Below are 14,770 nucleotides of genomic sequence, written 5' to 3'. Positions count from 1 at the left end.
AAAAGCAAAACAAGGCCGTTCAACTTACACAGAGATCACGCCCAAACCCGTCATCGTTGATCATGAATCTACTATCTTCATCAAATTTGGGAAGCACCTTTAATATACGTTGGCATATGAGGTTAAATCAATGACAACAGAAAGAAACAAACAAACGAAAATGATCCCAAATTATTTTATGAATGCAAAGGGTGCGGGAGAGGGAGGTGGAGAAAGGCAGGATTTTTTTTTACCACTCCTGGTCAAGCCCTCGGGGCAGTTTAATAGGCCAATCTTCTCTGTTCGACCTTTTCTGACTTCGGGCTCGAGCAGTCGGTCTGCTTTCCGAATCGCGGGGCAGTTTCTACGCGGTCAGCCGTATCCTGCCCTGGCTGACCCAGTTAGCGAGCGAGCATCATAGCGGAGCTCTGGGCTGTCGTCTTTATCTATGTACTGCTTTCTCTCGGTGGTACCGTCCTGGTTAACGGACCAGCTTATCGAGTTAGAAACGCAGCGCTCACTGCATTTCCTTCTTCCACTCTACCTCTTGGTTTGGCGGGATGGTTGATGGTTACTCGTTACAAATTACTCGTTACCCAAATGTAACGATTACTCGTTACAAACTGATTACTAATTACAGAAATGTAACGAGAAACCATTTACTCACTAAGTACAGTCACGTACAATATGAAAGAGGCCAGGCGAGCGAGTCCCGATGCGCTTTCTATCAGAATAAAGCTCAACCATTATCGAGCTGCAGTTTAACCCCCGCGTGATCTGCCGTCATGCTGTTTTCGCCGAGACGCGTTCTGCGACAAAAGGCAAAATCAAGCGTCGCTGAGTTTATAATTCCGGCAGGTTGAGCGATCAGTTTTCGAGCTTTTAATCATAAGCTCGCAAAAAAAAAAAAAAAAAAAAAGTTACGATAAGCGGTTTTTATTTTATTTCACAGAGCGCTATATAGACTTCATTCCAGCTTAAAGAGACAATGAAATGAATTTTCGACTGGGATAAGTTGAGTTTTACTATCGCATATCATTTAGTGCAGCATAATAAAGCTAGTGCACGAGTGTAGAAAGCCTAAAGCCTGCATTTCGACAAGAAAATTTAAAAATATAAAGGACTATTTCGTACCTTCTTTCCTTCGAAAGCTCTCCGCCTTTTCACTCAGATGCATCCGCGGTGCCCGAGCACGTCAGCCTAACCTGCCCACGCATTGGACACGAGCCTTGCGTCCCATGGACGCGTGCGCTCGTCAACGATCAATCCGTCAACGAATATTTGAATTCTAGTTCGTGGCCAATGAGTGCCGTGACGGCGCTTATCATCACTTGAGAATGACAAGTTCTATAATATGCTTGAAAGGCACGGTGGAAACTTGGAGTCTTCGCCTCCGCTGCGGAAAACGACGACGACGAGGCGATGTGGAACATGTAGCCCATGACAAGTTCCCGATTCAAGGTCGAATATTGCCAATTCGAACCCGCTGAATCTACAGAAAAACAGCAGGGAGGTGAGTGGAGATCATCGACAACCTAGAAACTGAAACTTCTGACCCAGCGATCACTTTCAGGTGAGAAATCAGCCCTCGATCACTGGCCACACAGGCCCGCCAAGCTAAGCCTGGCAGCTGCACATCTGTGCAGCGAGGCCTAAAACCAACGGAGTTTCACCAGGGACGACCTAGGGCGTCCCTCGCACACCTATAACAGTCCGGACCGCCGATAGCGCTCACCTATTCATCATGGACATGCAGGATCCTTCAACTTCTGGACAACGGAGTTAAAACTCGCCACTTCGGCAGCAAGACAGATAAAGGCGAGGACGGTCGCGCTGAAGCTGATGAACAACGAGCACCTCGCCTCGATAGGCCTCACCGCACTAACCAACGCCCTCAAAATGGTGGCAGCCCTCACCAAACAAGAGTGTTCAGACACCTACTTCAAACTCCGAGTGCCGCAGAATCTCCTCATCGTGGACAGTTACAGAGCCACGGCAGTACAAAAAATCATGACAACACAACAAATTCAAGTAGTGGGCACTACACACTCCATCTGTGCATACGTGGCGAACGCGGCAGAAAACGCGAGAGGAGTGGTTCACGCATCCCGCTGGACACAACTGACGACTTCATCAAGGAGAACCTCAGAGTGCAGAACCGAACGGTCTTGGGATTCAGGCAACTCGGTACGACGAGAACCACTCTCATCACCGTGGAAGGCCCGTCGCTTCCAAGGTATACGCCATATACGACTCGGGAGTGTACCGCATGTACCAACCGCGACAGCGGAATAGGCAGTGTGCGCATTGCCTCAGCCTCCAACATAACTCGGACGTATGTCCGTGCAAAAACGAGTACATATACGCTGCACAGCATGCGGAAAACAATTCCTGCCGAAACAAAATCCAAGCGAGACGCCGCACGTTTGCGAGCTGCGATGCGCCAACTGCAAAGGTGATCACACCGCCACGGACCCACAATGCCCAGCCAAGCAGGCGGTAGCGGAAGCTATAAAGGAACGTTTCGAAGCGCGTCAAGCACGTCATGCAAGAGCCCAACAACTGAACACGAAACGATCACCAGACACAAACCTGAAGCAGAACCCACAGGAATGACCGAACCTCCCAATAAGCAAGAGGTTCGAGCTACTAGACACCCCATCGCGCAGCCGCAGCCGAAGCTAGAGCAGGGATAGGGGATACAACACTGCCAAGCAAAATGTGACCCTCGACAAACGAGCCAGGAGCCGCAGTAGGGCAAATCAAAGAAAACCACAACAGCTATAACAAGACCAAAAAAAAAAGAAACGGGCCACGTTCCAAGAACCCTCACACAACCCGTGGTACCAAAAACAGGCATTCAGAACACACGGCCAAGGAGTACAAACAACAGGAGCCCACCAGGAAAATGACAGTAGCAGCTACCCACGGGTGATTCCGAACACGCAGGAAGTGGCACAACCCATGGACACCCAGCTGAGCGGCCCGGCTTCACAACCCTCTCCTTCCTCACTAACGGTTCTGAAACCCGCCACAATACAAGCACCAAGCACACCACCCTTGCAACAATACCAGCATACCAATCCAAATCAATACTCCGAACTACGCCAAAAGATATCCACTATAATAGCAGAGTTCATACGCACCATCTTAGCCGCACTTACCCCGATGCTCCAACAAATGATCCAACAGGCTTTAGCAGAGCTAGCGGCCCACCAGGAGCAACTCAGACCCCACAAGCGCGCCGCTATGCCCGCGCCCGTGAACGCGAACATAGAACAAAATGACAATGAATAACACGAACGCAGGACAACAATCGAACTCGCCACACAGCAGCACACCAACGACGTACCAAGCAAAAACAATTTCAATAGACAAAAACGACGAAATAATCATATGGCAATGGAATTGCAGAGGGTTCCGGCGAAAGGGGAGCCACCTCTTGCAACACATGCAAATAATTGGAGCTCAACCGGACATAATAGTCCTACAGGAAACCAACGGAGCTCACGCCATACCGGGGTACGACATGTTCACGCAACCTAGTATCCAAAGCAATCAACGGGTTACACGCAGAACGCGATGATAACCCCTACTATGGTAGCCACGTACATCAGGAGACGAGATGCCGACCTTCCCTCTATACAGCATGATACAACGGCAATCAACACACCCACAATGGAGCATGTGGCAACCAGCACACTTCCGAGAGACCACAGGCTCCATATAAACAACAGTTACTGGTATACCTAACCAAGCTACTGCATGCCTCCCGCCTCTGGTCGGGAAACTAGGACACAAGGGGGTAGGGACACGGTGGTAACACTGGAAGATTTCAATTGTCAACAACTATCTTGGGGATATGCAGTCACGTCGCCCACTAGGGAGAAAGTTACAGAACTTCTCAGCCAATCAAGGTATGACCCTCCTAAAGGACACGAAGCAGCCAACGCGCGCTGGTGGACCGCACCAAACAGACACCTCTCTGGACTTAACGGGGATTCAGGGACCACTCGGGGCGACGTGGGAGAACACAGGAGACGCGCTCGGCAGTGATCACCAAATAATAGAAATCAGAATTACTTCAAGGAAAAGGGGACGGAAAGAACGTCTCAGAACGACGAAGCTGACGGCATAGCACAAGGTCAGAGAGGAACTCCAAGGGGTGGATTGGAAGCACCTCGTATTCAAAGATTGGACAGAAGCGATCCAAGAGACGGTTAACCGTCACACCAAACACATTGCGAACACAAAAGACCACCCAACGGTCGATCAACACCTAATGACCCTATGGACCAAGCGACGAAACCTCACAAAACGCCTAAAAAAGAAAAAGAACAACAGAACCCTCAAGGCGAGAATACTGGCCTTAACTCAGGAGAGCTAGGAATACGCGGAGAAATTAGCCTGCCAAAACTGGACGCAACTCTGCGAGCCAGGGCCGTACCCAGAAAAAAATTTCGGGGGGGGTTTTCGGGGACAACGGCGGCCATTTTGAAAATGTCTATTGTCCTATTTTCGCCTATGAATCATGTGCATCGGTGGCATATAATGGAGAGTTACAGCAAACCGGAGAACCGGTCCCGGTTTGGTACCCGGTAGCCAACCGGCGCCACTGCGCGTGCGCAGAGGTGGAGATTAAAATCGACTGGCTGCCAGTGCACCGACCAGGGCCGTACCCAGAAAAAAATTTCGGGGGGGGGGGTCAGAACCCCCTATCCCCCCCTGGTTACGGCCCTGTCTGCGACGACATGAATGGTCAATTGCACACGGTCAGAGCCTGGCACATAATTCGCGCGATCATGGAGCACTGTAGACCGACGAACACGCTCAAGAAACTTAACGGTGGCTCCTGTGCTCAAGGCACAGAAGCCACCGTTAAGGACCTCGTAGGAAAAATCAGGGACACATTCTACCCAGACGAAACGCAGACAATGGCACAGCAAATACCAACGGAAACCCGCTTAGGTCGAGAAGTCCAAGCCGCACTGGAAAGCGAAGAGATCAAAGGGATGGACTCGGACTTCACCGATGCAGAACTACAAACGGCCTTATTCCAGCTGAAGCGCAACACGGCGCCGGGGCCGGACAAAATAACATACGGAATGCTCAAAAACATTCCTGACAACAAGCTCGACGAGCTCCTACGACACATCAACGAGGTGTGGGCGGTGGGAGAGTTACCAGAAGAATGGAAAGAAGCGCACGTAATCATGCTTCCCAAACCAAGCAAACTTCCCAACACACCAGCAAACCTCCGACCCATATCCAAGGCGTCCTGCATGGGGAAACTAATGGAAACAGGGTAGAATGGCACTTGGAAGCCACGAATCAGCTGGCGCGCACCCTAGTGGGGTTCAGAAAGCACGTCAGTACGCAAGACGTAGCAAAAATGATCAAAGAACCGGTGTACGACTACCCCAGCACGGTTCAACAGCGCACCATAGTTGCGGTGGACCTAAAAAGGGCATTCGATAACGTCACGCACGATGTTATCCTCAGAAACCTTTACAAAACGAACCTTGGAAATAGAATGTACATATACGTAAAGAACTTCCTCATGGACAGAACGGTGAGAATACTGAACCCTGGGGGTCAACCCTCTCAACCGTATCCCCTATGTAGAGGAACACCACAGGGCTCAATACTATCGCCGATGCTCTTTAATATAACCTTGAAGAACCTTCCGACTAAGCTCAATACCGTCCCAAATCTCCACCACGCTATATACGCGGATGACATTTTCATTTGGTGTACGACAGGCAACCCGCGACAACAAGAAGAAACGATACAAACGGGGCTAAACATCATCCACGAACACGCACACGCCATAGGGCTCCAGTGCTCACCAGACAAATCGGAATATGTCATAGTCATAAACCACTCACGACAGAAAATGGCAGAGGAACAGCGTAAACTTATGAACCTCCACATAGGAGGCACATTAATGCCCCGTCGGACAGTCATAAAAATACGAGGTTTTATCTGGCAACAGGACGGAAAAAGCACGGAGTGGACCGCAAAGACGGTAAAACAACTCAATCAGATCTACAACATGATAGCGCGTATCACGCGCTACAATCGCGGAATGAAAGAGCACGAACTCAGGAAAATAGTTGAAGCGACGGCGTGCTCCAGAGTCATGTACTCTTATCCATACACACAACTAAACCAAGCGCAAAAGAGGAAGCTTAAAGCAGTGCTGCGTAAATGTCACCGTCTGGAACTAGGAACGCCCGAGTACGCAGCAACTGCGCCAGTGAACGCCACAGCTATCCACAACACTCTTGAGGAAAAATCCAAAATCCAACAAGAGGCGCAGAGACACAGGCTGACCACATCCCAACAAGGGCGGAAAATCTTGAGCAGTCTTGGATACTCAACTGAGCGACTCCCAGATACCCCCCCCCCCCGCCACCACCGTGGGAGTCCATCCCACATCTTACAGTGCGCCCCATCCTTAAACATATGCACCCCGAAGAAGACTCAGAAAGAAGAAAGAGCAGAGCTACGCATTTAAAAGACCCTGGCCATGACATCTACTACACGGACACAAGCTTCACAAACAGCGATGCCACCACCGCATCGCTGGGTCCCAAAGGCCACGTCGTCAGGCGTCATGCCAACGTCCCATCGGTGACAGCAGCCGAAATACAGGCGATCGTCGAAGCCGCAACCCTCCACTCACACACAACGAATGAGCTCATGATTAGAATGGACAGCCAGGACGCGCTCAGGGCTTACGCTAAAACGACTTACCTGAACACATATTAGGACTCCTCACCCAATACATACATGACTAATCACCCCCACTTGCGCATCTACCTCGAGTGGGTACCAGGCCGCCAGGCAATCGAAGGGAACAAAAGGGCGCACGCCCTGTCTGGAGATAACACAGAACCGAGCGTACCGATCGCTTGGCCGGGGGCCTACGACCCAAGAGAAGACAGAGCGGAACAGACGAAAAAACGAAGGACCTTCCTCAAGGAGATGAGAGAAGAGCAACGCCAAATTCCCCACTCCACTACACAGTACATCGCGCAGACAATCCACGTTCATACGGCAAGCACAAATAAACTCACTCCCGCGCGACATGACGCTACACTACATACACAACCTCGGAGGACTGCCCAGATGTCACGTCTGCGGAGCACGACTTCCCGATAACAGGCATACATACTAGGAGTGCCCGAGGGCACAGAACTCGCCATACATTCTCGAAAAAACAGCTACCTTCACATCCCCCACACGTAGGAGAGCTGGGCAGCACCGCCACGGGACCTGCAAGCTACCTTATGGCAACAACTGCAGAACCATGTCGAACGTATCCTCGGATTAACACCATGCAACAACAACGAATATGCAAGCTAGGACAGACACTTCTCGTAACTTTACTACAAACATTATATATAAGTGGTAAAACCAAAAAACGCGGCTCGGACAATGAGCTGCTGCAAATAAAGTATGTTCCTTCCTTCCTTCCTCAGGTGCCAAAGCACGTCACGATCACGTGATTTCTCATTTCGCTTTTGAGTTGAGGATTAGAGCTAGGAAGAAAGAAGACGCATCTGGTGTATTAACCCGGTGGACGTGTCACCGGACAAGTTTGTACGAAATCGGTGACGTCACTTTTTTTGCGGTTCGAAATCCGCCATGTTTCTTGCGAAAGAAAAAAAATAAAGCATGCAAAACTCAACAGCTGGTCCGCGAACCACAGGAACGTGTTTGGGGACGAGTCCGCAAACCCGTTGAATGTTGTAGATCACGTGGGCAAACGTCATAAAATAGGTCCGCAGACCTGTCGTACCGCAGTTATCGATATTTTTGAACCCGTTCAACGGCTACTTTTTCCTGGTCCGGCGAGGTCCGTGCCAGATCTGCGGACTCGGCTAGCTCGGAAGAAACAAATCGTGCCAAGCTGTTCTCGCGACAACTGGCTACACGAGTCGTCCCGTGGAGCGAGCCGACGTCACCAGCCGCGACAAACGGCAGAAAAATTCCCCTCTCCCAATGGAGCGAAATGAAGCGGCGAACTGAGGCTTTCCATCTTTGAAGCCGCGCAAAAAGCCGAGCCAAATGGCAAATAAATTCACCTCTCCGAATAAAGCCGAAATCTCATGGATAGGGCTCCCGTTGAGAGAGAGAGAGAGAGAGAGAGAGAAGCGTTGTGATAGAGGTTGGAGGGGGGGGGGGGGCGGGAGGAGGGAAGGAGAGAGCCAATAGTGTATGCGCACTGGGCGCTTTGTCACTGGCTCGGCTCCGGTTGACTGGCGCTCGTCATAGTTTCAAGGAACGAGGCTCCCATTGGTCGAGGAGCGTCAGTTTTGAGGAGAGCCACCCCTCGGCGCTACGTGCCCGCGCCTCGAGGAGCGGGGACGGCGGCGGCGGCGGCACGGGGACAACGGCAGGGCCTGTGGGCCTTGGTACCTTGGTGCTGCTATTACCGCATGGTTCCGGTCGTCCTGTTCATGCGTAAAGCAGTTTTAACACAAAAAAAAAAAAAAAAAAGTGAGCGCGTAAAAATAGAAATTAGGTTCCGTTTCGCCGCAGCGTTGTGCGGAGGGACCGGGATATCTAACATTTAAGTGAAAAACCCGAGACTGCATGTGGTAATGGCAGAGGACGACAAGGAATAGAGAGAGAACGTCTCAAACACAGCTAAATTTTTATTAAGGTAAGAACCCTTTTATAGGGTTGAAAAAAGAAGGAAGGAAAGGGAACCCTTCGTCACATCACCTCTCTCCCCAGAAGACACGACACCGGACCTCTAACAATGGGGTCAAACCAACGAAAGAACTGACAGCACCAAAGACGACAGATCGTTAAAAAAAAAAAAAAAAAAACACGCTGGGAAAGCTATAGATTGCACTGGACCTTTCACTGAGAAAGTCAGCTATAAGACTACACACACACGCATACAAAAAGGAAATAATGCGAACAATATAATTAGATATTTAGAAATCGCTTCCATTCCTGATCTATTGACAAAGAAGGCTTGTTCACTGCATTCCCATGCTTTGTTATTGCGATTGACTCTCGACATCGATTCAAGTTGTGTTTTCCCGGCAAAATGTTGCAAAATATCCTCAAAAATTTATTTCCAAGCAGCTTTCGTACATTGTTGAAAAAGAAAACAGATTAGGAAAATGCCCGAGCACAAAAAGTTTATAGTCGTACCGTTTTATCATAAGATTCCACACAATTTAAAATCCGTCGGTGGTAAGTTTGGTTTACGCATGGAGTTTAGCACAGATAGCAGTTTGAAACGGTTAACTCCGTTCGTTTCCGCCCAGAAAGGTTGTTTTAAAAAAATCACAGGGAAAAGTGTGTTACGTGTATTTCAGGTAGTCTACAAAATTCCTTTTGATTGTGGTTTGTGCTATATAGGTCAAACGAAGCGTTGTCTTAAAGGGATACTTCAACGAAATTTGAAATATTCCCGTCGTGTTCCAAAATAGATTGAATATGATCCACAATATCCGTAAATGACAATCGCACGTTTGTATTTTGATCCTGGCGGCTCTATTTTTCGTTATAAACGGCCCACTCTGGCAAGCGCTCGGAGAAGGCCCAGCTTAGAGCACGTGACATCCAACGCAATCGTGACGTAGGTCGTCTCAAGACGAGCAAAGCTACGGCGAGGCTGACGTCGAGAGGATGGCCTAGTCGTTCTAGCCACCGAAGTGGCTGCTTTTGTACGAATTTTGAGTGACGGGTTATTCTTTTATAATATTCTAGGGGGACAATAGCGACTTCTGCGACACACAAAAGGGATTCTCGGGAAGAGGGGAGTTCCTCCTTCCCCCCTTCTCTCGTCGTGGCCGGAGAAGAGACAACCTCTGTCACTAGCTGTCAAGGTTCCTAGACGAGCATTACAAACGAGGCGTTAGCGACATCCACCAGGTGCTCTTTGCTAATCGTTTAATTCGTTTTAAAATTCCTCTTCGAGACTTTTTTAACAAGATATTGGTATGTTCCATGTGATACTGCTCTTTTGAACACATATAGACCAAAAAATAAACGATGTGTCAAAAACAAGGATCCATATTCCGAGGTATCCAAGCATACTCAGGAGTGTAGGAATTGCGTGCCATTATGGAACTCGACAACCACAATTGTAACAAAAAAAAAAAAAAGAAAACAAAAAAAAAACGATCAAGCGACTACAAAAACGAGTCACGCGCCGTAAATGTAGCTCTACATTTTTTTTTCTGTTTTTGCTTTGACAATTCATTTTATGACATCCGGAATCCATTCAGTTTGAGTGAAATAGATTTTTTTTTAAGGCAAAGGCTCCCGGCCCAGAATTTAGCCCTGAGAGGACTATGAACCTTTTCATGTGACAACAGAGGAGGTTATCTAGAACTATTCCAGAGCGTAATAGAATTATCGGGATATTTCTTTAGTTATTTCCATTGAAACATGGTCATTCACATAAAAATTCAGCAAAACGTGGGTGGCATTCAAAACTGGCGCGAAGGCGCCGCTTTCAGGGAGTGCTAACCCATCACGTGCGACCGTATAGAGGAAGTTTTATAATATAATCCGGGAGACGCGATTGTGTTATTGGAATATTTCTCGAACTTATTGTTGGTGTTCGCGAAACAGGCAAGTTCTCTTGATGGCAGAGTCGCGCAAGGAGTCCGCCCATTCCGTTCACACCCTATTCTGTGGAGTTTAGATTTGTACCACTTCCACATCATTCAACTTATCGAAAAGGAATATTTAGTCCATTCCCATCCGTAGGGTGCTTCGGCCAGTTCCCTTCCTTTAATCGTATAATATGATGGATTGTTCTGATCAATTGCATTTCAAATCGGACCTAAAAAAACAAGGTGCCTGTTTTAAACAACCTCGAAAATAAGCTGATCAATTTAAAATTTAACGACCATTAATTTCTTTTGGGCAACTGCGGGGCTCTGCGTACTGCTCTCATGCGATCGTGTGTACTAATACCCGGGATCTTACATGCAGAAGCCACATTCAGGTCATCATGTGCGATTTTGTGCAAGGCTATTGGATTCGTTAGCCTGCACCCCAGAATCTCAAATTCACTACACGAAACCTTTTACATTTGCCCCCCCCCCCCCCCCCAAAAAAAAATAAATAAATAAATAAAGCGTCTTATCGCGCAACTTTCTTTCTTTTTTTTTTTTTTTTTTTTTTTTGTAGCCAAAAGCCGGGTTACACGGCTAATGAATCATACAAAATACATTCTGCAGGCATGTTCCAAAACGAGTTACGACGACATCCGTGGTTCCTGCTCCACCAGGTGGCATACAAAGCGCGCATGTCGCGGTGACTGGTTTTGGAACATGTCTTGAAATTATTTTGTATTATCTGTAAGCAGTGGGACCAGCACACAAATAATTATTACGAAACAACGAAAAAAAATTATACAGGTTTTCCCCAGGTTCAGGTTCTGCCGCGCCCTACAGCTTTGATATCACGTTACCGCCAAGGTTGTAGGCTGATCTGTTTGCAATGTCGCTCCGGTTACTTCCTTTGCGTCGCGTAGACGGAGACGGTGTACTCCGGCTGTTGAAACAGGCACCGCGAAGCAGGTTACAGGGTGGCGCACCACGATCGCTCCGGCCCATGGGCATTTTTGGGTCGGTTGTACGAAAATGTATTAGGAATTTTCCCTTCAAAACTACCGTCCACCTCTGCGTTGTCAATTTGTCTTTTCCTGACCACCCAGTAGCATTTTTTACGCGTTTTAATAATAATGAAATTGTGAAGAACGGGTATGTGCACGCCCCATTTATGGCAACCGCGTTAGCCTCAATTTGGCCATACTTCTTGCTTTATAAACGCCACACAAATATTGCATTATGTTTTTGCAGATTCTCTTAGTAAATATTATAAAGGTTAATTTCCGAGAGTTTAAAGAAAATTAAAGATGGCCTTTTGTTTTCAAATGATTTTCAAAATGATGCATTTTTAGTTAAATGCCCCTCTGTGAGAAATTCTCGTTAAATTCGCCCGCTAACCAGGACAACAATATTGTATGCAAAGATGAACTATATACAGGGCAACACACTGGCAAAGTTTAAAGACTTTAGCTTTTATAGATACAGAGAAAGAAAAAAAAAATTAATCGAGAGCGTTATTGCGCAATGGGCCGTGTTCGCGATTTTTTTTTTTTTTTTCTCAAAATAACGACCAGAATATTCGGCGATTAATACTTTTTGTCAATCCCTCTTATGCCTAATTTGTCAGTGAATATTTCTAGACCCGCAGCCAGAACAGTTTTTTTGGGGGGAAGCCGCCCGAAATGTCAACATCGCGCGATACGCAAAACGCGCACGTGAATAAAGAGGTGCTTACATTTTTTTTTTGCAAGGTCAATTTTTTTTTTTTTTAACAAGGATTGGTTTGATTGTTTTGGGTATAAAGCCAGCAAACTATATGTTCGATCTTATCTGAAAACGCCCTGAAGCAATTGTGAGCAATAAATGTGCCCGCGCCAAAAGTCGATGGTAGAATGCGCGGCGCTATTTTTCTCGATATTATTACCGCTCTTCTTTGGACGCAAGTCGTAGTGGTCACAGCCGGCTTGAGTCTGCGATTGCCACTTTGAAGCTGTTCTAACTAAAGTCCCTCAATTTTTTTCAAATATCCAGGGACGTTAGTATAACTGCAGAAAGCTACACTACCCTTGGCACGCGGCTGTAAAGTATTTCGAGCACAGGTGAGAATGATTCAGGTGACACTAGATCTCGCGGCAGACTTAGAGTGTACTAGAAGGACCGAGTGGGGCGACCGCAGTGCTACTTAGGTACCTCCGCATGTGGAAAAAACCCGCTAATCCAAGCCACTTCGCTCATAGCGCCCTCTTGGACACTACGAGCGAAGCGGTTCGGATTAGCCGGTTTTTATGAAAAACGCGTTGCGTTCCAACGCCAAGATCATTCCACAAGCGCGGCGCCGAAAAAAACGCATCGGTCGTCTCACTCAGTCCTTTCTAGTACACTCTACGAAGGTGGCACTGCGATCGAAGTGGCTTGGGTCCACCTGATCGCTTTCCACATTTTGGGGTGCAACTGAAAGCATGAGCGGAGCCTGGAGCTCGTCCCATTCGTTCCTTATAGTACACTCTACTTGGATGGAACAGCGCGGATGAACAGTCACACTCACAGGCACACAAGAAGGAAACAGACTCGCAGCGCTGACTAACAACTCCCAGTCCTATATTTCTTCTTCCTCAAATCTTCAACTTCTTCTCCTTCGGCGTTAATGAGAACATTTTAAATTTTTACACACCAGAGACCAAATAGTAAATAAACATTAATAAGTAACTAATAATTAAATAAATAAAAGGCAAGTAAAAATATAATATTTAAAAAAAATTAAAAATTAAATTTAAAAAAATATAATAAAAATTAAACGACATTTTTTTTATCACTATTGGTGCTTTGATGACATCTCTAGATAATCCATTTTTTTCTTTGATAAAGCTAAGGATGATGCACAAAAACATTGTTTGTCCAACCTGGCTCTTTTTTCAGCTTCGATGATCTTTCGTGTCAGCTGATTACCACTTCTGGCAATGACAGTGCAGTTACTCAGGTCCGCTGAACACCCGCAATCCCGGCAATGGATTCCTAGGTTCCCTGGTATTACTATGTTTATGTTATAATGATGCTCCCGTAACCGGTCATTAAGACACCTCCCGGTCTGTTTTCCGCATGACACGGGAATTGCATAGACCACCCCTTCAGAGCATGGAACAAAACGGAAGTGGTGCTTTTAATTTTTTTTTTAAATATTACTTGTTAGTTGTCTTTTATTTATTTAATTATTAGTTGTTTATTAATGTTATTTGGTCTCTGGTGTGTAAAAGTTTAAAATGTTCTCATTAACGGCGAAGTAGAAGAAGTTGATCTGAGGAAGAAGAAATATAGGACTGAGAATTGTTAGTCAGCGCTGCGAGTCTGTTTCTTTCTTGTGTGCCTGTGAGTGTGACTGTTCATCCGTGCTGTTCCATCCAAGCTTGAATTACCAACTAGCCCAAGCATCAACATTATCTCGGCAGTCAGCTCTCGCAAAAGCACCTTGACATGGCTGGTATACACTGCTGCCTTGAAGCGCATTTTCTTCTCCCACAAAAACAAGGAAAAAAAAAAAAAAGAGCTTTTTCCGGCACTGTTTGTACAATCTGCCACGGAGTACACACTGCCATCCATTGAAAAGGAACTTCCAACCTTAAAGCTCCGAAAAAATCATCTCGATCTCCGGTGACCCGAAAAGCCGCTTTGCTGCTTCGCGGGTCGCCGGTCCTCCTTCCCGCCAGTGACGTACACGGGTATAACGTAGGGATTTTTCATTGTCGCCAATCAGACTTGTAAGTAGGTCAACTACTCTACTAAAGTTACTGCATGGTTTAACTACTTTTGTGAGTAGTTTAGTAACTCGGAATTACATTGTTATTTCGGTAATTTGTAGTTTTACTTGAATTACTTTTTCGAGTATTTTCTACTGAAATTACAAATTACTTTCGAATTTTAGTGGTAGGTTGCAACTAGCTGCGCCGTAAGGTGCAGCCTGTTCTCATGGGGACAGGACAGGCTGTCCTCATGGGGTAGGAGTTGTTTCCTATATACCTTGGAAGACGGGCCCTTCCCGATATTTACAACTTGAAATGACGTGCCACGTCACTGCCGCAACTCGGAACTAGCCCAGTTAAGCGAATTCGCAACTAACAGTAAAACAGAGAGCTGGTCAAAAATTGAGTCCACCGAAACCAGTGACCGGGATGGTCTAATACCCCTGTCAGACGGCAGCTAAA

This window comes from Ixodes scapularis, unplaced genomic scaffold, assembly GCF_016920785.2.
Source record: "Ixodes scapularis isolate PalLabHiFi unplaced genomic scaffold, ASM1692078v2 PGA_scaffold3__209_contigs__length_174095766, whole genome shotgun sequence".
NCBI classification, from domain to species: Eukaryota; Metazoa; Arthropoda; class Arachnida; order Ixodida; family Ixodidae; genus Ixodes; species Ixodes scapularis.
Note: the sequence above shows the minus strand (reverse complement) of the source record.